Here is a 27,379-nt window from a genome sequence, read left to right as displayed (position 1 = left end):
GGTTTGATAAACAACCCAACCTTATTGTGGAAATACGAACCTCCTTCAAACACCCTATTGTGATCAACAATACAATTGAAAGTAACCATGAAATAGTTGTTTTCCAGCAACATTATCTCCATTTCCCCTTCCGGCTCCCAAGTCCTCCGAGTCCAAACCTCCAAAAATTGCGAGGAAACTCTCATTCCTAAGAACTTACTATAGAGGGAGTGATTCGAATAATATTCAACATCATTTGCAATGATTTCAACCAGCACAACCAGTTTTGGCCTCTCCTTGCACCTCTCAAGACAACCATTGGTCTTCATAATCCTTGTGCCATTAGATGGCCCCACATCAACTATCTCAAAATTTTGAGCGAACAAGTTATTGTCAAAAGTCTTCATCCCTTGATTTAACACTTTAGGGCCTAAAGCCGCTCGAAAATCCATGCTTGAGCTCTTCATTGCAATCTCCCCCTTAGCTTCAACCATTAACAAACACCACCGATTCAAAAAGGGAGATCCCCCCTCCCTTAATCCAATCCCTTCAACTTTAAACCTACAACTATACACCCCCATCCTCCACAAAATAGCACAAACCAAGGCTATGGGTAAACAAGTACCCAACAACAACCCCCACTGCCCACACATGATGCAGGACAACATGAGGCACAAAATGACTCCCATGTGCATCAAAAGACGTCTCCTCTAGAACTCGGCCCAATCTGTAGCCTAGCAAGACAATGCACCCAATCCACAGCCCTTCAAACACCAAATTCCTTGCTGCAGCGCTCAGAAAACATAAAAATGAGCTAGGGCACGAGTGCCCTAGCTCCAGACGTAGGCAAAAAACTTGGCGGCTCTCATCGCACCCACAACCTCCAATTTCCACCAAGTATTAATAATTAGGGATTAGAATACATTAAAATTTACTCAATTGATGAAAATTAATGAAAAGGGACAAATTAAAAAACTATTTATTTTTTCTTAGAAGAAAAAGTAAGATAAAAGGAATAAATAATTAAAATTATTGAATAAAAGAGAGAACAACATGCCATCAAACAAACAATAAAAAATCAATCCACCAATGTAAGGGAGTTGTTTGTAAAAAGCGTCGGTGCAGACCTTTGCCAATTTTTAGTGCTCGATATTAGAAATGATTAGAGAAAGAAGGAAAATAGGCTTTTGACTTTTCTTTGAAGATCAATTTCTAATTTTTTTCAATTTTTGTGAGAGGATTTTTCATATTCAATTCTCTAAATTGGTCACAATATGACACTAGTTTCATTGCTTATGATATCAAGCCTACCAAATTTGATCTTAATAGACTTATTAAAGAATTCAATCAAAAGCCTATTAGACAACTTACATTTTAATCTTAAGAAACGGAAGTAGAAAAAATATATACAATAAATAGAAGAAAGAGAATTGTTTTATTTTTATTTTTAAAAAAACTGTAATTACAATGAAAATATATCAATTATAATAAAAGAAAGATTGCACATAAAAAACAACTACAACTTAAAAATCACATAACAAAATCCTAACTATACCTCTTTCCAAACATATGTATCTTGGAGATATAAAAACCACATTGTCAACAGTTGGTAAAATACAAAATGACAAATAATCCAATTAAAACAGAATTCCACGTCTAAATGAGTCCAAAGAAAACACCGAAGGTAACGCCGACATAAGAATCAATGCATTGTATTGAAGTTAGAGAGAAATAATAAGCGAATGACACGTAGCTGCGGTGCTTATTATGGCAGTCGTTATTTTCGTAACTGCAGCTTCATCTGGTTCTGGATTCGGAGAGAAAGCGGGTCGTAAGGAGGAACATGGCAATATATAATCCTCAAATTCAACGCTGCCGATCTGGAGTGAGTTGCATGTTGCCTGTGAATTCGATCGACATGTAGAAAATGATCTAAAAATACATCCGATGCTTCGACTTCGTACGAAAATTGAATAATATGAAGAAAAACATGCATCTGACGTTTACGAACTCAAGTCTCATTGGAAAGAAGTTGCTGCATTAATTGCCTCTAAATCAGGCAAAATATTTCGTATAAAGCGATCGGATTTTAGCTTTCGGAAGTTGTGGCAGAACTTCTGAACTCATTGCCTCTGAATCGGAGTGAAGTTTTCCATTTAAAGGTTACGGGACACTTTTCTTTGCGAAATTTCGTGAAATTTTTTGAAGTCATCAGCTTTAAATCGGGGGCGCGAAAGCTTTTCATGTGAAGCGACCGGAAGTGAAATTTCTAGAGGAATTTCAGGAGATTTTCGATTTAAGGTGACCGGAAATTAGATGTACGATAATTCTACGAAATTTTCTTTAATTAGTGACTTAGGGTGAAAGTTTCCATTAAAAAGCATCTGAGTTTCGCTTTGCGAAATGTTTTAAAAAAGCTGTAGTTTTTTAGGCTTTGAATTAGGGGGAAATTTTTCATTTAAAAGGAGCGGAGTTTCGCTTTGCGAAATTTTTGGAAGATTTTCTGCATCCATTGGCTCTAAATCAGGGCGAAAATTTTCACTTAAAAGGATCGAAGTTTCGTTTTGCGAAAATTTTGTGAAGAATTTATGTATTCATTGGTTCTAAATCAGGGCGAGAAATCTCAGATACAGCGATCGGTTATTTGCTTTGCGTATTCGCGGAAGAATTTATGTATTCATTGCTTATAAATCAGGGTGCAAATTGTCAGAGAAAGCTACCAGATTTTCGAAGGAAGGAGGAAAAGCGGGTGAAAGATGGCAGTTCCAGTGGATTTAGAAGGCGGATCGTGGAAAGAAGAAGACAATGTGTTGTCCAGATCTTTCCGCTACGGCGAGGCGGCGGCGGAGGAGGAAGCCACCCTCAAATGGGCTGCTCTCGAAAAGCTGCCGACTTATGACCGCCTGCGGAGTTCCCTTCTCCGCCATGTCGGCTCCACCGGTACCCTCCGATATCAGAATGTCGATGTTACCACATTAAACAATAAAACTCGCGGCGAATTCATCCAGAGGCTCTTGCAGATCACTGAGGTCGACAATGAGCAGTTTTTGTTGAAGCTCAAGGAAAGACTTACCAGGTTACAATTTTTTTCTTTTCTATTTTTTTTCTTGCTTTGAATGAAGATTCAGTAGAGTAGATGAATGATAAATAGCTAATATGGATTTTACAGGGTGGGGATTGTGATGCCTACAATAGAAGTTCGGTTTGAGAATTTGAATATCACTGGGGAGGCCTATGTCGGAAAGAGAGCTCTTCCCACGCTTGTCAATTTCACCATTAATACAATCCAGGTATGCCCAAATTCTGTCCTGCCAAGGGTTTTTTCTGCCTTTTTGAGATCGGATTAATAGGTTACAAAGTGTCTGCTTCTAAATTTGGATTAGGGAAAATTTGTTAAGGAGTTATGATAAATTTCAATGCATTTTAAACGGCAGGAATACCAGCCTGCAATAGTTTTTAGTTTTTTTCTTTAGAAATTGAATATGCAAACCCTGATACATATTAGGGCTCATCTGAAGAGTATAGATTAGATATAAAATTAGCAAACTGGGAAGTATTCAATCCGTCTTGGCTGCATATGCACTGGTAATATCTATCTTGTGAAGTTTCATCTAGTAGTTACCACAGAATTTTAGTTAAGCTAAGGAAAATCTTGCTAAGCTGCATAAAAATCTATGAAGTATGAACGAGGAACTCATGTTTACAGCTTACTTGGTTTTCATGGTGGAAACCTTAATGCACCAGTCGAGAACACTCCATTCACTGTGAATATGGAAGAAACGAAGCTTCCATCTTAAGATTTCTTAATTATACATAATTTAGGGCTTAATTATCCTATAGACTACATAAGGATCAGTCTAAAACAAATAAATAAATAGATTAGCGAAACATGCCAAACTCTGAGTATAATGCCCACATTACATAAACATAATAATAATGATAATAATTTAATAAATGTTTAATGCATAGGCATAATTAACCAAAAAGTCGGTGTTAATTTTGGAAAAGTGGGTTTAAAACTAACTAATAAATAATTATATAATTATTAAACATATTGAATATATAAATTATTTAAAGGACATGTTATCTATGATCAATTATATAATACCATTCTAGCTTTGGAGATCTAATGGAAGAAGAGAAGGTAAATAGGAGAATAATGGAGTTAATATAAGCCATAATTTCGAAACAATAATATTATTCCATTTTTATAATAGAAATTTAATTTGTATAATGATATTTTAATGTTGAAATTTATATTAAAGCGATATTTTTGTAATAAGAATGGTATTTATAAATATATTAGCTATAATTAGACATTTTTTTCATTTTGAATAGATACTTTGAAATACAAAATTGTAGAAACATCTATGTAAAAAAGGTACTCTTATTAAAATATTGTTTTATTATAAAATAATGTTTTCATTATAAAATATTGTTTAATTTAAATTTTAAGAATAGTTCAGATATAAGAAAATCATTTCATTCATTTATTATAGTAATAAACATATGGTGATAAGTTAAATAGAGATCACTATTAATGAAAAATATATAGAGCACTCATATTGTTCAAATTTAAACATTTTTAGAGCTATTATTAGAGGCCATATACCTAACTAGCAAATTTAGAACTCTTACTTGCTTTGAACTTGTTTGTCCCTTTTATTTCATTTGGACGATTTATTTTGTAAAAATGTTTACTAGTTCTAATTATGTGAGTTGTATATTTCCATTAGTTATAAGTATGCAACTATTAATTTTTAGTTTTTATGTTCAAACTTTTTACAATTATTCCTAAATTGACACTACAACATATCTATTATAATAATTTGAAACAGATTTTTAAAATTGAGGAAGATTAAAGTGTGAACATCTTTGACAAATTTTTAAATTGAAGTTCAAATTAAGACATATAATGCTTACCAACAAAACTATCATTTAATAAAATGTAAATTAAAATTTTAAGAAGAAAAATATTTAAAAGTAAAGCTTATACCATGAATCTTGAATTTCCATGCCTCTAATCTAAATTTTTAGTGAGGGCTTCTGTTCTTAATAATCTACGGGACATTTAAGGGTAAACTAGCTTGATTGTGAAATGTCATTATTTTAAATATTTTAAAAATGTTAGAAGTGAAATTTATCTATAGTGATCGAAACCCTTAAATTTGTCATGATTTCATATGAATGAAAAGCTATATGAATAGTTTCTTAAGAGGCATTCCACTAGAATAGTTTTAACCAAAAAAAAAAAAAAAGTGTTAAAAGAAAGGAGACTTAATGTCAAATGATGATCCACAATAAGAGGTTATTACTACCATGAGTCATAACAAAACACAATGGAATAAGATCATCATAATATAGAAGAATGTGCATTTAGTAGAATCAATTATTTTTACAGTCAATTATACAACTTTGAAGAATCTAAGTCGTCACTAACGCCCATATTAATTTGAAAGCACAAATGACATTGATATGGGAGTTTTCAACGCGTGTAATATAAATACATGCAAATACTATATTTGGGATGGAGAAAAGGTGAAACTTTTAAATGGTCATCATGTTTTGACAATACCACATTATAGATCTCAAATAGCATGGGGATTGTGTCCATTGACAAATCTGAATAAGAGCCACAATATGAAAAGATTGTTATCAATGTCTCGTGGTAAATATGTAGTGAGTAGGAAAAATGTTTTTATAGTGAAAACGATGATCAATAATTATATATATTGAAAAAAACACAAGAATTCTTAGTCCTCATTAAAAAGCATCAAACATGTTTTTCTTTGTGGAAGCAACACAAAACGAATTTATTATTAGAAAAAAATATTTTAAAGCACATAGCATTGCCCTCTACCTACTATTATGATCGAAGCAAGCAAGTTTTTTAAAGAGCTTGTATAGTGGGTTATGCCTTATATAGGGTTATAGATATACTTCTAATATATAATAGCTGTTAGTAATTAAAATCAAATATAGAAAGTGTAATTATTAATTTGTATATATTAATATATCTAATAAAAAAATTTAAAACTTGTGTTAAGTTTTTAGTTTGTGATTTTTGTGATTGAGATTAATTTTAACTTTTATGATATTTTAATCTCTTTTATTATTTCTCTAATGTATCTAAATTATATTTGTATCTTAAAAAAATGTGAATTTAATTAGAAAATTATATACTAATGTAAAATTTATGATAATGCCTAAAATAGTAACGAACCAATTTTAAACAATACTAGAATGATGTGATTTCTTGTAACATCTATATGTGCATTGTTATTGGATACATGCAACCTTGCTAACACCTTTCCTACATCTCAATGATACATCCATAAGAATTTAATTTTTCTTTTGAATGTGTGAATTTCCTCCATTCAACTATCTTGTCTCTGTAAGTGTTCTACATATAGAATGTTTTCCTTTTGTGACCTCTTCATTATACTTCAAATAATACATCACATTCATTTATTTATCCTTGATCTTATTAATAAAATCCTAAAGTAGAAATAATATTACAAACTAAAGGTGAAAGTGGGCATCTACCAACACAATGCCTCCATTGGCCATGAAAGCTCCCATTAAAAATAACTAACTTTAATTCATCACATCCACCTTTCTCTTTCCCAATGCACCATGCATGTGCCCTAGAGACACAATAGAATTTTAAGAGAAAAAAATCCCTTACCCTATGGCTAGATAGAGATTAGAAACTCATTAATCTTTGTTTGGGCCTACTTGGCTAGGAACTTCCATTTTCACTCATCTCCTTGACATGGTCTACACATAGAGAGGAGCCAATCTAAATATGTAACCACAAAGAAAAGAAAGAAAGAAAAAAATCGTAAGTACAATGGGCTTCACCCTATTAATAAATCCTTTCACACCCATGTATTGGAGGAAATCATTAATAGATGACATTAACAAAGCACTCCATGCAATACAATTGTATCTTCCTGATAACAAAAATAAACTCATCCCTATATGACCATTTATGATTCATTAATTCAATATTGCTTGCAAAAATGAACCAAAAATCATTTCATCTATATCTTGATATGTTTCTTATCTCCCTTGAGCCAAATTAAATCATATGCATGGTCATTGTTAGTAAACAAATTTGTCCTTTGGAAAGAAATACAATATATGACTCAAAACACCCAAACAGAAGAACAAAAAGATACTAGCAGTTGGATGAGTTATCATTGATTGATAACTATCCTTTGAATTGAGAGGTACAACTCCCTCTTATAAAGATTTACAATGAATTAAATGATAGTTTATGTCTTTTACCTGAAGACACGAAGGTTTTCTAACATCCTCTCATCAACATGGAACGAATGTGATTACAAGTTTTAAGATTAGGACAAAGAAGGAAAGTATATGAAATAGCCACATGACCATTTACTAAACCTTTCACATAAAGAAGGTAATGAAAGAGACTAAATGTTTCATTTCTACAAGCTATGAGTAGTAGGACTGCATTTGAAATAGGAAAGAAAAGACCATACAATCTATTTCATCCAAAAAAAAAAGTACCTAGACCTCAAGATTTGGCATGTAAATATATATCTTTTTATTCCAAAACACATAACAAAACAACAATACTATTATTTCATCCCTGCTATTACAATTAGTTTCTAGAAAAGAAAACAACTCTCCCTATTCCCTTTCCAAGTAGAAATGTCTTGTTCCTTACAACCATACGACTTGTGAAAGAGAAGAACCCTTGTTTTGGTGTTTTAATACATATTTATCCTCTTAGCTCTCCGGTCACTTCTTAGTTATCATAATTGATTCTTGGACAAACTCTCATTTGTCTTCCCTCCTCTTTTCAACTTCTTCTCCTTTTCCTCTTTATAAAATACGTCTACCAAAATATGAAATTTGGTGATGATATGTTGTCATTATTTCATAATTGATGTTAACAATTTTGATAGTTCACGCCAATGCTCATCACTTTTAATTTGTAAGTTGTCTAAAAAAACCATTTGGAGATAATTTACAAAATTTTGATTAATAAAACATACCTGAAAATTTATTCAATCTAACAGTTAGATTGAAATCTATGCCCCCTGAAACATGACACATATTTCTATCATCATTTTGTAACTATTATCGATAAGTTTGACAGTGCAGAAGTTAGACATGTGTAAATTTTGATCCGTTGAGAATCTAACAAAACTCTTTGGAGAGGGCTTAAATAATTAGGTTTCTTCAAACATATCCAAAAATAGGATTAATCCAATTGTGGGATTGGGAGATATGGCCCCCGCACTGAGATTGATATTTTCGTCAAAATTTTATAAGTGTCATAGATAATTTTGCCAATGTTATAGTCAAACACATGAAATTTGGTTGTTCAAGGTTCAAGTTCAACATGAACTCCAAGCTATCTGTTTATTTTGATAGGCTCATACTAAAACATCAATATTTCTTACATTTGATAAAATTTTGCCAATCACTCCAGTGAGAAGGTGGAAAATGTGTCTCTTAAGAACACATCCATAATGGAGAAAAATCTAATGGTTGAATTTGGAGATATTGTCCCCACACCAAGACTGACATTTTGAAATTTGAACTTTGAACCTTGAACTTCTACAATTGAACCTAAACTTTGAATATGAACTCTGAACCATGCACCTTACATATCTAAACCTATGAATCTTCCTTTCAAACTTAGAACTTTTGAACGATTAATTTCAAGTTTAAGTTCAACATGTGCATAGGATACTACTTTTGCACAGTTTGAACTTTACAAAGACATCATCAATAAAAAGAAGTAATTAAGGATTCATTTATGGGGTTGATTTTGAAGTCTAAAAATCGAGTGCTAAAAGTATGCTTACAATCATGATTGATGAAATTGTACATTTTTCTCTAAGTTTGACCATGTAATTGAATTGTGGGTATGTTGAGGCATTATAAGTTCATAATAAATTTCAATTACTAATAGGTTCACTACAACATTTGACATTTAGTATTTTTTATATTTTATTTTTATTGTTATTATTTGTTATTTTTAGGTCCTATTCAGAAAGAGGTGATTACAATCTGCCCTTCCAAAATTTATTAATTAATGCTTGGATTGCTTAATTGGATATCATACTACTTGAAACCTTGAAATAAAAATATCGGTTTGAGGTGATAACTAAAAAATATTTACAAATATAAACTTATCAAATCTAAATATTATAATTTTTAATTTAAAATGTTAAGAATAATCCAAAGATTAAACTTATCTTGATGTATGCAGTACTTTTCTTTATTTTTGTTATTTGTTGTCTTATTCTATGATGAGTGTTCATGAATAATCCTAATCCTTAGGGAGAGTTTGTAGTCAAGTTCCAAGATCTTTAGGGAGGGCCTCTTGAGGCTCTAGTTGTATGGCCATTCTAGAATGGTCTTCAATTTATTTCACCATTTCATTATATATTTTTCCTCCCAAAGTCTTATGTGGATATTCTTTAGTCTATTCATCCTTATTTTCTTTGGCAAAGACTTTATCTTATCTCAATCCTTTTTGAAGAGTTAGTGAACATGTTTTCAGCCCTTGTGGGAGGACTTTTTGGGGCTCTATTTATCTCATAATCAACTTAGAATGGTTCTCCAACTATGATATTATCTACTCATGTTTCCTCTCACATTAAGTCCTCGTAGATATCCAATATTGGGCATATCCATTCTTGTAATCCTTAGAGATGCATTTGTTGGTAAGTTGGCAGATATGAAAGTATAAATATTCTCATTTTTGGAAATACTATCAAAAGATAAGGTCACATGAACTTAACAATAGTTTTGCTTCTTCTTTTTTTTGTATGAGAAAATTCCCGAAGTATGATATATAATTATTGTTACCAAAGGTGCATTTTTAGTTAGCAAGCTTCATTGAATTAATATAAATTGCCACAATTTTATATTATAATAGAAAGTAGTGTGTAGATGATGTAATCATGTTTCTAGTCTTAAGATATCAATTGGCTTTGGATTGAAAATACTAAAACATGTCAATATCACAAAGTATAGAGTATAAGGTAGATATCAAACATTTTGGCTGAAGCAATTGAATTGCCTTGTCATATTAATTACTTGGAAATGTAGGGATGACATCATAGATGTTAACCCTTAGTTTGCAAATTTTGATAATAAGTTTTGGATAAGTACTTACATGCTTGGTTTTCAAGGTTAACTGGATAGCATAATAAAAAAGGTATATATGAAGGACATTTGATAATGGAAATTATGTCATTATTATGGTAATGATATATGATCTTTATGTATGATGGTTTATCATTGCTTTGATGATTAGATGTAATTAGTTGTTGTGTGGACATAGTTAGATGTGAGATACACAAAGGACTAATCAGATATTTAAGATATTTGTATAGTCAATTTTGGCATAGTTTATATAACTCTTGTATAGATTGTATATCATTGTATGAGCAATGGGCTCCATTGAAATACAACTCCTAAGAGGGTTGAGACCTTTAACAAGGGCTCATGTGCTAGATGTATGTAATAGAATTCTTAACAAGGTCAACACTCTTAACATGGTGCTTTAAGACTATTGCTTTTCTCGTGGGTATCATCCACACTGGAGTTTTCCTTGGCCAAGTTTTTCCTAGTTAACAATCATGGTGTTGTGTATTTAAATTTTTAGTTTATATTCATTTACGCATGTATATTGTTTAGTGTTGGAAAATTAATTTGCCAAAGACAGGGCAAAAAGAGAATTTGAAAGAGAATAATTTTGTTTTGTTAATCTTGAGAAATTAGCTGATGGATTTGCTAAAAAAGAGATAAGTGTGTGTAGTTGACATGGACAAGACAATCAGTAAAACTTTTGATGCTATCATTATTTTGCAAGGAGAAAAGGACAGAGTTTTGAATTGGTTTGCTTTATTATGATGTCTACTAACATTAGATCTTGAGATGATGCAGAAGCAACTAGAATTATTGACACAGTGCAAGGTAGGAGAATCCCCAAAAAGAGATGTCGAAACCCCCAAAAAAAACCACATAGTAGAATATAAATAGTAACAAAGAGAATTAGATCCACACAATGCCAATTCTCATAATAATCTTTTTATCCAACATGCTTGGTTGTAAGGCCTTCTGGGTTACAACCAAATACATCAACAATTACAATAAGTGTTCAAAAAGATCTCACAAGATCCAAACCACTAGCTAGCCTGTATCTTCAACCTAGCAGAGAACTCCAAGAATAATTTCAACTTGTGCTCTCAAGCCACCAAGAAACCTTCTTGTTTTCCAAGCCACACTTAGCAACTAGCTCTACTCAAACTTCACTCTCTCAACTAGTCATCTTCTCCATGCTGGATGAATGAAAATGAATCTAGACTCCACAAGACCCTCTACTTATACTAAACCAAGCCACAAGTTGGCCTAGCATAATTGACATTAAATAAATACTCACATTAAATACACTTTCAAGCCACAAGTTGGCTTGGATACAAATATTAAATACATAATATAAATTAAATACTTAGGACATGCCTGAAGTTTCTAATGCATAACTAATTCATAAGAAAACATAAGAATACACACAATTAGACATAGGTCCACATGCCAACCAATGATCCAAATCCAAGAGCACTCACACTAACTCCCACAGATCAAAGCTCAAGAATACAATCTCCAAGGTTTGCCAGAAAATTAGGAACACGTGACCAATATTCACCAAAATGGCTCTAACTCCAAGATGATAACTCCAAACTCTAGGCACACTTAGGGAAAGGTTCCCTAATATGCCTTGAATAGATCCCCAATAGCGTAAACCATGAGGTCCACAAAAATCCAAGTTCGATGTTCCTGCATCAGACTCCTTGGGTAGATAGAAAAGTATGTCCCATACTTTGATGCCAAAAAAAAAATTCATAACCAACTTCATCTTCACTAAAGCCATCCAATCTATCGAGGACAAGATAATGAACAAGTCCATCTACCACTTTCTCCTTCATAAATCTACAAACAACCAATCAACATATTCGCCCATAGGAATAAAGTGAACAACATGGTAACCCACAAATAGGGTCTACAACTTATCACCATAATCCATATTAGCAATAGGTTCATCCAACTCTACAACTGTAGCAACATGCACAACAACATGTAGATTCAAAACCAAATCCACATCAGCAGTAGGATGTAATTCCTTTGTAACATATGCCAAACTCCCACCATCCGTGATCTCCTCACCAACAATAACTTGATTATCGATGACCAAGTGATCTAATCACCAACAACAAGCTAATTATCCACAACAAATCTGTATCCCAACATCAAAAAGGTTAGGAACCTCTTCAACAGTAACAACCACAAGTCGCTCTACAAGTTTTGCATTAAACTCCACAAACTAATCAACAAAACCAACCTCCACCTCAGCCTTGACATGCCCTCTTCATTCTCAAACAAGTCTTCTAACTAGCCATACAACTATCTTCTGGATCAATAGACTCCAACTCCAAAAATCTCTATGAAACTCAACTATCCCTTCCTTAAATTGATTGGTCAAACTAGCTTCCAACTGACTAGATGTCTCTGAATTCTTCTTCTCCACTATATCACAAAGATTTGCAATCATCTTAGGGTCCAATATTTTCACAAAAATCCTCCAACATCTTTGCGAACCATTTGCAACAAATCAAGTAGATCCAACCTTCACTCTGATAATCTTCACCCCAAGTCCTAGTACAAACTGTCTTGACTTCAACAATTTGTCCACATGTTAGGGAAACTATTTTCTCTAATACCACTCGATGCAGCACAACACAGGAGAATCCCCAAAGGAGATATCTTGGGCCATAGCAAACAACCACATAGTAGAATATAAACTATAACACAACGATCTAGATCCATACAATGCCAATTCACATAATAAGATTTTCATTCAAAATGCCCAACAGTAAGGCCTTTCAAGTTACGACCAAATACATCAACAATTACAATAAATAATCAGCAAGTGTAGTAACCCCAACTAGTTATAACTTTGTCAAACACCAAATTCTTCTCTAATTCAATTGTTTGACATTTCATCAAACACTTTGCAAGCAAGCTCTGATACCATTGTAATAATCTATGCAATTCTAATTTTTATTTCCAAATTGCTAATCTAAAAATTTTGTCAAATACTTTGCACACAAGGGATATGTGTGTGTGTGTGTGTGTGTGTGTGTGTGTGTGTGTGTGTGTACACACACACACACACACACACACACATATGTATACGTATACACACACACACACACACACACACACACACATATGTATACATATGTATGTATGTATGTATGTATGTATATGTGTATATATATACACATATATATGTATACGTACATATATATGTGTGTGTGTGTGTGTCTATGTCTATGTATATATGTTTGTATATATGTATGTGTGTGTGTGTGTGTAAATGCCAAACTTTAATTGATACCCTTGCAAAATTCCAAACAACCAACAATAAAAAAAATTGTATTTTTTTGAAACATGGAGCATTGACTATAAATGGGAAAATATGCATCTACATCAATAAGACAAAAGGGCAACAAATTCTGATGTAAAACTTTGATATAAATAAGATGACAAATGATTTCTAAATTCTTAACATGCCCTAGAATATTAAAATCTATCCTCCATGTAATACAAATGAAATAGATAGGAACTTAGAAAAGTGCTCAAGGAAATTTGGATTTTTACTATAGCAAGTTCATGTAGCAGCAACGACCCTATAGCTAATTAATATAGTAGATCACTATAGCAACAACACTATAGAAGTGATAATATAGAAATGTTACTCTAACAAGTTATTGTAGTGACGTTACTACAACAAGTTAATGTAGCAATATCTAACTTATTCCTTTAATCTTAGTCCATGAATCTGGCCCTAGGCTACAAATTTGACACAATGAAAAGACTAATTTTTATTCTTCAACAACTACAACCCCTTGAAGGGTCTTTCACCAATATGCTCAAATAGAACACTTGTATGGTGTCCTCCCAATACCAAATTCACTAGGTATTTCACCAACTCAAATGGTTGAGGCACACAAAAGAACACCATTCTCTAGTGGAAAATGTTGAAACTCTTGGCTCCACACAACTCATCAAACATAAATGACAATAATCAGATGATAAGAAAAGAGCCTCTCATGCCCCATTTATTCTTTCCTTGTAGGAGCTCACTTACTTTTCTCCCCAATGTGGGATAAAAGATATTCTTATATTTTCACTTTATTATAATATTATAAAATGAAATTATAATAGTTCACTTTATTATAATAATATAATATAAAATTATGCCCCATCATAAAGTGACAATCCCCAATAAAACCCTCTAACCACCATATTATCTTGTGAGGATCACAATAATAGGCTAATTTCTGAAATTCTTATATTCATAAAAATTGGGACAGATCCAAACCACTAGCTAGCCCATATCCAAAACCTAGTAGAGAACTGCAAGAAGAATCTTAACTCATGCTGGAAAGCCACCAAGGAACCTTCTTGTTTCCCAAGCCACACTTATCTACTAGCTCTGCTCAAACTTTTCTCTCTCAGCTACTCATCTTCTCCATGTTGGATGAATGACAATGACTCTAGACTCCACAAGACCGTCTACTTATAGTAAACCAGGCCACAAGTCAACCTAGCATAATTGACATTAAATAAATACTCACATTAAATACACCCTCAAGCCAGAAGTTGGCTTGGATACAAATATTAAATACATAACATAGATTAAATACTTAGGATAGGCCCCAAGTTTACAATGCATAACTAATTTATAAGACCACAGAAGAATATGTGCATTTAGACATAGGTCCATGTTCCAACCAATGATCCAAATCCAAGAGTGCACACACCAACTCCCATAGATCGAGGCTCACGAATGCAATCTCCAAGGTCCACCAAAAAATTAGGAACATGTGACCAATTGTCACCAAAATGGCTCTAACTCCAATACGATAACTCCAAACTCTATGTGCACTTAGGACAAGGTTCCTCAATATGCCTCGAATAGATCCCCAATCATGCAAACCATAAGGCCCAAAAAAATCCAAGCTCGATGCTCCTACATCAATTATTAGAGTCTTCTAAGAAGACATATGAGGTTTTTAGGCCCAATGATCTTAATGGAGCAAAAATTATGGCATATGCTATTTGGGGCATCATACAATTAGTTGAGAATATGAAGAAAACTTGGGAAATAGAGTTTGAGACATTAAGGAGGAATTTTGTAGAATTTTAAGGTTGGTATGGAGACCTTTTGGAAACTAAGTTGTTGACTTGTACATAGTTTACTCGCATTTTTCATTGATTTCAAAGGGGGAGTTATACTAATGAAAAATATGTATGTAAATATTATAGAGGAAAATTATAATTATGGAGAAAGGGGAAGTATAGTATGATCAAGATCATTAATAAAGATGGAAGTTTTGGTAGGTATAGTTAAGATCATATTTTTCTTATTTATATGGTGTTCCTTCTTTCTCTATTTTGGGTGTTTCTTTTATTCTATGGACTTGACTCTTTCTCCTACACTTGTGTCTTGGCTCTCAAATTTCTCTACATCTAAAACATACCCCTTTCTTCAACATGTCATCTTTTTTTTAGGGATTTCTTACCTTGGCATTAATGTCCTCTACTCCATGGTCCTTTGCATAATAACATTCTTTTTCTATTTGTTTTTGTGGCTCAACATGTTCATATTGTGTCTTAATTGAATGATTTTGGGTTTTTGCTATGAAGTTTTAGTTTCATCCTTATATTTTGTATTGCTTCTCCTAGTGTTTGAGGTTCAAGAGGATCTACAATAATTTTGGGATAGATTAGAGACCAAGACATAAATTTTTTGAAATTCAATGGAAAAATCCTCCATTGTCCCCTGCTACCTAAGTTGCATAAGTTCCTTGAATTATATTCATGATCTTGCATGTTGATTAGACCTAATATTGATTTTTTGAGAGGATTTATGGTAAAAAGATATATACTGGTGGCTTAGGGAGGACAACCCTATTGTGTCACCATTCATGTGTTATCCCTTCTAAATGGAGTATGGCAAATTGGAGCATATCCTCTCCAATAATTGGGATGTATTTCCAAATGCATACTGCAACACTTTCACTTCATTTGCCCACATATTCAATCTCCAATTCATATTATCACTAAGACAAATTATTTTTATGAGTAATGGAGAAATGCCTTGAGTAGACCTATTAATGAGTTTTGGAGAGGATTCTTGGTAAAAGGGTATAGTTTGGTGGCTTATGGAGGAGAAGCCCATTGTGCACCATTCATTTGGTATTCCTTCTAAATGGAATATGAAAAATTGGAGCATGTCCTCCATGATCATTGAGGTATATATCTTCAAATCCATTCTACAACACTTTCATTTCCTTTGCCCACATATTTAACATCTAATTCATACTATCACTAAGACAAATTATTTTAATAATTATTAGAGAAACACCTTCTACAATCTTATATTATTTTACACAAAAAGTTGTCTACATACTAGTAATATCAACCTTCACATGTGATTTTTTCCAACAGGAGGAATTCATGCTCTATGTAAATTATTTTTAAAATGTTAGACCGTAATTTTTATGTTACATCATCTATATTACACCCTAAATTTTTTAAATGCTATCATTTTTTGAAAATATTATCATATATAAGATATTATACTTTACATCAAACAGTGAAATTTATATTAGAAATAAATTATGTAATTTTTTAGTTAAATTTAGTGATCCATAATTCATGTCATGAAAATACATCATTTGTATAAATGATTAATCCACTTAACACTTATTTCATTTAAGGTAATTGCTAATAAGAATAAATCATTGAGGATTTTTAAGGATGAAATATAGTAATTCAAAGCAAGATAACTACTTGAATTCTAACACACTTAACCCAAGAGATTCCTGTGAGACCAATCTCACTCAACTTGTTAGGGAAAAGTCCATGATTTGAGTTGCAATAATAGGATGCTTAAAGTTTCAATGGTTCAATTCTATGAATAGCATCCAAACACAACAATTGCTATGTGCACCTTTATTCTCATAAAAGATAGATATATGTTCACACTACTCATAAAATATAAATATAATCTTGACTGTAATTATAAAAATGAAATTGTAATATAATTATGCAAATCCCACAAGAATATAAAATCGTTATATTAATAATAATAATAACAAATATTCTTAAAATTTACAATTATATTACTTTCAAAATTAAATATTATTACAAATCAATATTATCTATATGATTAATATTAATTTAATAATTCCATATAATAAACTTCTCTTTATTTTAAAGAAAGCTTTATTGTATTGTTTGTTTTATTGTATTATTTGTTATTTTACAATTATTTTTTCTTTCTTTTTATTAACTCATTTTGATGTTAGCTCTTTTTATTGTTGGTTAATTAATTATAAAAAATTATGTTTATTATTCTTGAAAATATTTATTTTATAATTCCTTATTTAATTAATAACGATAATATATTCATCAAACTAGTGCTTTCTATGAGTTCTATGGGCATTCCCTTCAAAATTTAATACTAGTTGATGTTTAAATCTCGTCAAACTTCTACACCAGAATAACTTGGAGAAAATTGGGACTGCTTAGCTCACCTTTTACCCCTTAGACCATTGATCTCCAAACACGATTAAAAATTTTCATTTCATTTCCACTATTTGAAGTGTTATAAGTTTATAATGGACTAGACTCGTGCCTATAAATATGGGCCAGCTTTTCAAAGAAAATCAGTTAGATAAGACCGCAAATTTTATCATTAAAATACACCGAGGAAGGGAAAAAGGATTACAGCTAGATTAGGCTAGTTGTTAGCAGACACGGCTATCCTCCCTACAAATTGTATGATTGACCAATTTTCAAAAAATCGAAAACATCATGGATTTTTTTGAAAATTTCAGCATTCGATCTTCATGATGTGCATAATTCGTAGTCGAAAACAACAAAAAAATTGGTAAAAAAGCACTACATTTTCATGATAGAGAAAAAAAAAGTTTGACTTTGTTTTGTCTTTAGTGCATTTTGTTTTGAGATTAGTCAGTCCCATTGTAGGCAAGGCCGATAGACTGCTTGAGCCTCGTAGACATTATTAAAATCCTTCATTCATTCATTGATTTAGATACAAAGAATAAATTCCTATGCAAGACAAAATTTAAAATATTATGCAAGATTAATGTGGTATGACTGAAAATTGCGACTCTGAGAAGTTACTACAAGAAAAATGCTAAATTTGGATATTTTAAAATTAAAAAAATAAAACAATAAAGCTTACAATACGAAGAAGAAAACGTTAAGAATCTTGTTGAGTTTCAATAACAGACCTGATTGAAACTGCAGTATGACATGGAAAGATTGCATATCCAGACGACAAGACAGTGAAAGGCAGGCGGTCAAGTAATATGAATTTATAAATAAAATTCGACACAACTTTTTCTGAAGTGGAATGCAAAACATTGTTTCAGCAACTGCAGACGTCCACCCCAAAGAGCGTGTCACGGTGTTTCGAAAACTTTTCAATTAATCCGGTCGTTCTATATTGTATGTTCGTGAAGTACGCCATCTTGTGGATATTTTGTTTGGCTATTTACATTCGTTGCTTTTAGTGGGTAAATATTTGTTAAATTTGATTTTAACAATTGACATACATCAAATGTTCCTTATTAGGATCAGAATTCTATTGCACGAATAAGAAGCAGTAATGGAAAAACCCAAAAACGGTAAATGAATAAGTTTATACTCAATGTCGTTAGATTTGAGAAAATCCCCAACATAATTGAAAAGGAAAACTAGAAATGGAGGAAAAATGGTTTGTGGAGATATTTGATAATCATAAGGTTACAGGTTGTGGAAATGTGGGAGCACACAGGGTATGTCTATGCCACACCCTATAACATATAGACTGAAATATCAAACTCAATACCTAAAACATAACATGCCTTGAGGCTGCAGTGGGGTACATAAGTTGCAGGGCTGTGGGGATGCAAGGTTCACGTAGCTAAATTTTTGGTACACTAACATTTTGACTGAAATATCGAACTCAATACGTAAAACATTACTTCTTCATAGACTGAAATATCGAAGTCAAGAATGTTCATATTTTTATATTCAACTGTTTCCTTTCAGGTTTTCATTTTGTCAATAGGTTGCATATAATACTTAGGGTAAATGCATTTTGGATTTTCAGAGGTACGTTACAGTGTACCAAATTTGCCTCGGGTGTGGACTTAAGTGCATTTTGCATAAAGAACATCTTGAATGTGCCTCAACTTGAGTCCAGGCTGTGGGGATGCAAGGTTCACATAGCTAAATTTTTGGTACACTAACATTTTGACCGAACTATCGAACACAATACGTATCATAGACTGAAATCTCGAAGTCAAGAATATTCATATTTTTATATTCAACTGTTTCCTTCTAGGTTTTCATTTTGTCTATAGGTCTTCCAGGTTTTCATTTTGTCTATAGGTTGCATATAATACATAGGGTAAATGCATTTTGGATTTTCAGAGGTGCGTTATAGTGTACCAAATTTGCCTCGGGTGTGGACTTAAGAGCATTTTGCATTAAGAACATCTTTGATGTGCCTCAACTTGAGTCCGGTATGCATACCCTAACAACCGTAACCAATATACTGTGATGTTTTAATAGATTGCAAGTTTTGCAAGGAGTCTCATAAAAATCACAGTTAAATCAACATTTTTGGTTAACTGGCAGTGCTTTTTAACCTATGTTGGTCTTTTCCATTGTTATTCTGGACTTGAGATTGAGGATGGTTGATTTTGATTTGTTCGGCTTCTAACCTGTCAAATATTACATTTTCCAGGTAGGTTGAAACCTTTTTCTTCTATTACAATTGTCTGCCTTTGTTGCAGGTATAAGTAATAAATACTTGTTAGCGTGAAAAAACAGACTTCTTTAATATTTTATTTAAGCTTGACAAATTATATTTGATTTCTTTACACTAGATTCTGAGGAACAAAGGGGAATGGGACCTGTATCTGATGGTAGCTTGTCTGGTTAGAGGACTTCGTGTACATCCTCTTGCAAGAGGATTATAATGTAATAGAATTTAAGGTATTCTCAATTAACTACATTGCAGTCGATATTGTTGTGCAGGGTGTTCTCGACTATCTATGCATATTTCATTCGAAAAGGATAACTTTAACTATTCTTCATGATGTAAGTGGCATCATAAAGCCTTCATGGTGAGTTCATCGTCTTTGAAATTGAGGATGTCCAAAGTGTAGAATCGTGACACTTTTTTATCTCTTATAACCTTTCATTGATCTCTTCAGGATGACACTTCTTCTGGGTCCACCTGGTGCTGGTAAAACTACGTTGCTAACTACTTTGGCTGGAGAACCTGACCGCAGTTGCAAAGTAAAGTAAATTTCTATATATTTATATAGGTCAGAGAAAGGATTTGCTCTATAGAGGGATGGTTGTGAATTTCTGTCAGTATGTGTGGATGCATTTGTTGTCAGTAATTAGTCCTCCCCACCTAAGTCAGTATTGGTCAACCACGAAATATCTTCTAAAGCAAATATTAAGGAGATTGCATGTATTTTCAGATATTTATAACACTAGCTTTCTCTTTACAGATTGGTGGCAATGTTACCTACAATGGACACTCGTTGACAGAATTCGTGCCGCAAAGAAGTTCTGTTTACATTAGCCAGCATGATTTGCATTTTGCAGAAATGACTGTGAGGGAAACACTTGATTTTTCTGGCTAGTGCCAAGGAGTTGGGTCAAGATATGGTGAGTGCTTCTACAGAAATTACTCACAATTGTATTGTCTTATCATTTCTGTACCCATATTGAATATACATGGTTCTCACAGATCTCCTGTAAGAACTTTCTAGACATGAGAAGCAGGCAAACATCAAACCAAATCTAGATGTTGACATCTTTATGAAGGTAGATGTTGGTACCAAACATATACTTTTGATTAAGAGTTCCTAATGAACTGATCTGCTCTCTAATTTGTGCCAAGTTTGATATTTGATCTGTGTAACGGTTACAGGAAACTGCAATTGAAGGCCAGAAGACCAACCTTGTCACAAATTATGTGTTAAAGGTTGGATTTCAGTAGTCACATGTTAGGTAGTACAAATGCTTAATAAGATTCAGATTTTAAAGATTATAATAGTACCCTTGATTTGTTTCAGCTTCCAGGGCTGGACATCTACGCTGATATAATAGTGGGAGATCTAATGCGCCATGGAATCTCTAGAGGTCAGAAGAAGAGAGTCACCACAGGTGTGTTTTACAAGGAAAGTTCCTTAGAAGTTTTGAAACATCTAAAGTTGAAATTATATCACTAAAAGATGCAATTTTTGTGGTTGTTATTAAACATTTACAAGGGAAATGCTAGTTGCTCGTCCCAAAGCTTTGTTTATGGATGAAATTTCAACAGGACTGGACAGTGCTACAACATACCAAATTATCAAGTGTCTGCGCCAACTTGTCCATGTTCTTGATGGCACAATGTTGATTTCTCTATTGCAGCCTGCTCCTGAAACATATGAACTATTTGATGACATCATCTTATTATCTGAAGGAGAGATTGTTTATCAAGGACCTCGAGAACGTGTGCTTGATTTTTTCGATTCCATGGGTTTCAAATGCCCCAACAGGAAAGGAATAGCTGATTTCTTGCAAGAAGTAAGTGTGGGCTCCTTCATTTAGTAGAGCCTGCTGAATTTTAGGCACCAATTGATTTCACATCACAAAGATTCAGTCCATTTGCTCACATGATATATCCATTTCAGGTGCCAATTGGTACCAAAGTGATCAAGTACTATGTACGATGCAACTGCTAACGAATGAAATTTTTAATAGTATCAAATTTATTAACCATGCTTTTGGTTTTACTTGAACAGGTAACCTCAAGAAAGGACCAAAGGCAATATTGGGCCCATACAAATCAACCGTATCGCTACATACCTGTCAAGGAATTTGCAAAGGCCTTCTGCTCATTTCATGTTTTAACTACAACAGCAACTACTCTCAAATCATGGGTTTGCTTACACTTTAAACTACATTCCTGGTGTGAAATCAAGACAACAACCCCTCCCCGTAAGAAAATTCTCTAATTTATATATGAAATTTAATTTCTTTCTTCTTTCACAGAATTTATAAACAATGAATGCTAGATTGTTCATTTCTACCCATAATGCAAACACTCTTCGTTCTAGATAAAATATTGAAAGTTGGCTGCACATTATCTAGTATTTTCAATGTTGTTTTACAATGATAAATAGATCTAGTAAACGACTCTTTACTTGTGCTAGATATCCTGTAAACTAGTTCGCAAACAATCATTTCTAGAAATTTTGATCAAATCATATTCTAAAGAAGCCACATTTTATAACGTGCTGATGCGTTGAGCTTATCTAATGTTACTTTTCCTTTGTGACAAATGGCCTTAAATGTCAGAAATTTGACCAGTATACTTTGTAGTGTATAATCTGACCGATATACTTTGCTGTGTAAGGGACAAAATAATAATCACAGAAGCATTGCAACAGGCTGTGCTAATTTTGAGAGATGCTTTCTTTTGTTCGTAGATGCTTTAAGCAAGTCTTTCTCCTCTTTTGGTTGCATCAAATGGGAATGGGACTTTTCAAGTTCGTGGGATCATTGGGTCGAAACATGATTGTTTCACAAACTTTTGGAGCATTTGCTAATCTTGTCGTGTTCCTCCTTGGAGGATTTGTGGTTTCCCAAGGTATATAGTCTCCTGATTTCTACAAACCTTATTATTTACATTGAAGGAAATAACTTTCATGAACATTTTAGTTATGATAGCAAATTTTGAAATGAGGATTTATTATGTTGAAACAGTCGACGTACCTAGCTGGTGGATTTGGGCATATTGGTGTTCTCCATTGTCTTACAGCCAAAATGCCCTTGCTGTCAATGAATTTCTAGCTCCCAGATGGAACAAAGTTAGTGAATTTGCCTTTATTTAGAAGGATCATTGTATATCAAGAGTGGACAATCATACTAAACATTTTATTTCATCTCATATATATTACTTGTATGTAGCCAAGCAGTACTACCTCAAACAAGACATTGGGACATGAAATAATAGAAGCTCGTGGATTAATTGCCGAAGCTAGATTATATTGGATTGGTGTTGGAGCACTAATTGGGTTCTGTATAATCTTTAATATTTTATTTACCTTGGCTCTAGCATACCTCAATCGTGAGTCTTGGATTTTATTAAGATTTAATTATCTTTTTCTTATTTCCCTTTTAATTTAGATTTACAGCGGGCTCTAACTGAATCTTATTAATAAACAGCATTGAGCAAATCACAAGCTGTACTATCTGAGGATATTATTGAAGAGAAATAGGTAAACAGAACTGGAGAAAGAAACGATGGAGAACAACTTAAGTCTGTTGATTTGACATCGGTGGTAAAATCCAGAGGTATGTCATGATCTCCACTCAAAATCTTTACTGCTTGTGAAGTTCTAGTCTGCTCAAAAACAAGTTCCTCGTTTTAGACAGACTTAAAATTAAAATTTAGAAAGGTAACAAGATAAGCTAGAGCTTTCTTGTAAGCCTTTTGCGTACTTATGGATGTGTTAACCTGCCACTGGAAAAGATACGAATGTCTTATTCAACACTTCAAAAGAAACATATATTTCATGTTGAAAATACAATTATCGATTTCGAACATAGCAATTGAAGGTGGTTGAATGTTAAAATATAAATTGTGCGCCTCGTATAAGAGAACATTCTAACTAAAAAGTATTAGAGAGAGGCCAATGAACGTGTGTTAATTTGTGGATGAAAACTTGAAAACTTTCATTTTCTCAAATAAAATTTCTTGAAATTGATTGACAAATAGATCAAAGAGATTGTAACATGTTGAAACTCCACGATCATAAACACTACTTATAATTTCAACTGTTATGATATGAAAAAGTTAGCATTGTTCATTCACAGAATGTAGAATATCTTTCAGGCCATGCAGATTTGTCAGAGAGAAGAGAAAGTCTAACTTCAAGCCATGATATAGAACTGACTGATATTCAGCACTCGGTATTTCAGAAAAAAGGAATGGTCCTTCCTTTCCAACCATTATCAATTGCTTTTGAAAACATCAACTACTATGTTGACATGCCACAGGTGAGTGCAGTTAGACTTTGGTTGATCAAATTTAATTAATTGGCGATAATTTTGTAATTCCCAACTTTTATCAAATTTAATTATGATGGACTTAATAGATGGTACTACGTTAGGAGATGAAAAATGAAGGTGTGGATCAAGACAGGTTACAACTCCTTTCCAACATAAGTGGATCCTTCAGGCCAGGGATGCTTACAGCCTTGGTTGGAGTTAGTGGAGCTGGAAAAACCACATTGATGGATGTCTTGGTAGGAAGAAAAATAGGAGGATACATTGAAGGAAATATATGCATATCTGGGTACCCTAAAAAACAAGAAACGTTCGCTCGCATCTCAGGATACGGTGAACAAAACGACATTCACTCTCCTAATCTCACAATATATGAATCACTCGAGTACTCTGCATGGCTTCGACTTGCACAAGATGTTGATGAGAGAACTAGAACGGTGGGATTTTGAGCTCTACTCTTTGCATATATACTTTCAATAGGTGCTCTTTCTATGATGAAACTAAATGCTTTTCTTGGGGATTTCTCTTTTAATGACTACAGATGTTTGTACAAGAAGTGATGGAACTTGTGGAGCTTACTTCACAAAGGAATGCTCTGGTAGGGCTTCCTGGGCTAACGGGTCTTTCTACAAAACAAAGGAAAAGGCTTACCATAGCAGTGGAACTTGTTGCTAACCCATCCATAATTTTCATGGACGAGCCAACTTCGGGATTGGATGCTCGGGTTGCAGCTATAGTCATGCGGACTGTACGCAACACAGTTGATACTGGTCATACAGTTGTTTGTACTATCCACCAACCTAGCATTGGTATTTTTGAGGCTTTTGATGAGGTAAATTTAAACACTTCTGTGAATTGAGTATTGTGAGTCATATAATTGTGTCATTTTGGATGAAAGAAGCTAAGTACTATTGTGCTTCCAAATTGGGAACAGGGAAGCCCTCACAGATGCTAACCAATGCTTAATGTTAACTTGTTTGGATTTCTGACTTGCAACTTCTGCTCATGAAAAGAGGTGGCCAAGTGATCTACGCAGGACCGTTGGGTTGGCATTCTCATAAACTCATTGAATATTTTGAGGTACTGTTGGTGTTTTTTCACTTCATGGCGTTTGTTCACTTTCTGTTTGTTGCCAACAGAAAGAGTAATAATTTATATTTTTTGTGTGATTAATTAGGCTATTGAAGGTGTTCCACCAATTAAAGAAGGCTATAATCCAGCAACATGGGTGCTTGAGGTAACCTCTATATCTGTTGAGGAAAGTCTTGGGGTAGACTTCACAAATATATATAGACAATCTGCACTCTATGAGTATGTACATAATGTTTGGAAGTTCCTTTAGAAGGAACTTTTCTCACCCATATATCACTAATAAGTCCTCATAAAAAGTGAAAAATTGTCATGTAATTGTTAACATCATTTTCTGTTTTTCAGATTGAATCAATCCCTAATTAAAGAACTAAGCATCCCTACTCCAGACTCGAAGGATCTAAATTTTCCAACAAAGTATGCACAGTCTTTCACGGTTCAATGCATGGCATGCTTATGGAAGCAGTCTATGTCTTATTGGCAAAATCCACACTATGTTGTTGTGAGGTTTTTCTTTAGCACAGTGGTTGCACTGATATTTGGGACCATATTTTGGGACCTCGGGGCAAAGAGGTTGGTTTTTCTCTTGACTGGTATAAAAGATTTGCTTTGCTCAAATAGAGCCCACCTGAGTTGAGTTCTACAAATTTCCAGCAATTTCTTAGTGTTTGCCCCCTAAACTAGAACATGTTCCAAAACAACAGTCACCTGTTATACCAACAAATTACATTAACAAAAAAAAAAAAATTAGATTTTTAAGTTACGCTACAATATTTTCCATGGGAAGTCCTATCTTTGATTCTACTAAAATATAATATTTCTAAAAGCTCTCCAAGGCGTTCTTGAAACTTTATTTTTGTTTTAAGTTCTTATAAATAGTTTATTATTTATTTTGACAGAGGCAATCAACAAGATTTATTTAATATTTTGGGAGCACTTTATTCTTCCGTTCTTTTCATTAGAGTAAGCAATTCATCAAGTGTGCAACCTTTGGTTGATGTCGAACGGACCGTATTCTATAGAGAAAGAGCTGCTGCGATGTACTCGAAATTCCCTTATGCCTTTGGACAGGTACAGTAAAAGATATTGACATAATTTTATTATATTGTGTTTGCTATGCAACCTCAACTTAACCAAATGACAGTCTCATTTATTCATGTAGGTGGCAATAGAGTTTCCCTATGTGCTTATGCAGTCCATAATTTGCGCTCTCTTGGTCTATTCAATGGTCGCATTTGAGTGGACGGCAATCAAGTTTTTCTGGTTCCTCTTCTTCATGTATTTCACGTTTCTATACTTCACCTTCTTTGGGATGGTGACAGTTGCCATGACTCCAAACTTCTCTGTTGCAGCAATCATTTCATCTGCATTTTATTCTACATGGAATCTCTTTTGTGGCTTTCTCATTCCTCGGCCTGTAAGCCTATCTCTTTAAAACTTTGAACAATAAATTTTTTTTTTCGGTTCAAGCAATTTTTACTTATTATCGTTAAAAATCTAAAGCAGTTTCTGATGTTTAATAATGCAACCAAGCCTGTTCTATTTGAAACAGAAAATTCCTGTGTGGTGGAGATGGTAGTACTGGCTCACCCCTATTTCTTGGACACTTTATGGTTTGGTTGGATCTCAGTTGGGTGATGTAGATACAGAGTTTGAGATAGCAGATGGAAAGCTAGCGGTGTCGAAGTTCATAGAAACTTATTTGGAAATCAGACATGACTTTTTTGGAATTGTAGCATTAGTGATTGTGTGCTTCCCTGTTGGCTTTGCCTCACTGTTTGGCTGGGCCATCAAGTATCTTAACTTCCAAAAAAGATAGGGATTCCATACAAGCCTGTGTACATGACAATCATCTAGTTTGTTAGATTATATATCTCAAGAATTTGACGGGATTGTCTCATCCAACCATATGTGGGCAAAAATATTTGCTTCAATTGAGGTCATGTAAAAAAAAAATTGTCGATAGGTCAATATAACTCAGCTTTTTTGTGTCTATGTAACCGTCATTTTATTGTTATACAATATTCAATTTTGTCTATACTTTTTACTTCTTTTATCTGCTTTTCACCCTTTTCCTTTCGTTGTAATTGCA

At 33.3% G+C, this 27,379-nt stretch overlaps 1 pseudogene; it reads left to right on the top strand.

Moving 5' to 3' along the window:
• Window positions 1-2,481: 2,481 nt before the first annotated feature.
• On the top strand, window positions 2,482-27,325 carry LOC149552189 (ABC transporter G family member 35-like; annotated as a pseudogene).
• Window positions 27,326-27,379: the final 54 nt, after the last annotated feature.

Source organism: Cupressus sempervirens, chromosome 6 (genome assembly GCF_028749045.1).
Source record: "Cupressus sempervirens isolate cs-2001-9-10 chromosome 6, ASM2874904v1, whole genome shotgun sequence".
NCBI classification, from domain to species: Eukaryota; Viridiplantae; Streptophyta; class Pinopsida; order Cupressales; family Cupressaceae; genus Cupressus; species Cupressus sempervirens.
This window is presented reverse-complemented; position numbering and strand designations above follow the sequence as displayed.